The sequence below is a fragment of the Arachis ipaensis genome, chromosome B08, assembly GCF_000816755.2.
Source record: "Arachis ipaensis cultivar K30076 chromosome B08, Araip1.1, whole genome shotgun sequence".
In the NCBI taxonomy this organism is placed as follows: domain Eukaryota; kingdom Viridiplantae; phylum Streptophyta; class Magnoliopsida; order Fabales; family Fabaceae; genus Arachis; species Arachis ipaensis.
The window spans coordinates 68,347,875-68,348,826 of NC_029792.2; positions in this window are offsets into that span (position 1 = coordinate 68,347,875).

Genomic DNA, 952 nt, shown 5'->3' on the forward strand with positions numbered 1-952 from the left:
AGATCATTCACAAGCAAAGAAGATGATAGTACCAGAGTTACTTCAGAAAGACAAAGCAACTCCGACTCTCAACTCTATTCCATTTGATATCTTTATTAGTTATATGTCTTCATAGTTTCATAACCAACTCCTTCGGATTCTGCCTGACTAAGACCTGCAAGACAACCACAAGCTTGCTTCAAGCCACAATCCTCGTGGGATTGACCCTGACTCACTCAGGTATTACTTGGACGACCCAGTGCACTTGCTGGTACTACTGCTGTTGTACGAAATAGTGTGGATTTTGTGTACACGCGCAACCAAGTTTTTGGCGTCGTTGCTTGGGATTGTTGAGTTTGGACAAACTGCCAAATTATCTTACTCCTTAGATCAGGTAATCTTTATTTTTATTTTTATTTGAGTCTTTTATTTTTTGTTTTCTTCTTCTTAATTTTTTCGAAAATTCTAAAATCTTTTTCAAAAATATTTTCTTTGTTTAATCCATGGATTTTTTGAATGTGTCTATGTTCTTGGTTTGAGTCTTTGAGTCCTTTAATTTTAATTTTTCTTCTTTAATTTTCAAAAATTTCAAAAAGGTTTTTCAAAAATATTGTTAAATTTGTAGCTAAATTGGTCAAAGCGTTGTGTTCATGTTCTTGGTAATTTGTGTCTCTTTGAGTCTATCTTTCAAAAAAAATTTCAAAAATAATTTCTCTTTGTTTAATCTTGTGTCAAGTCTTTAATTTTAGTATTTTCTTGTTTATTTTCTTGCAATTTTCGAAAATCTTGTTTTAGTTTTCTAAAAATTTTAAGTTTGGTGTCCTTTTATGTTCTTGAGTTCTTTGAGTCTTTAAATTTTTGTTCTTTATGTTCTTGTGAGTCTTTAAAGTGTTGTTGAGTGTTGCATGAGTTTAGATCTTAAAATTTTTAAGTTTGGTGTTCCCTTGGTGTTTCCCTCCAAATTTTCGAAAAA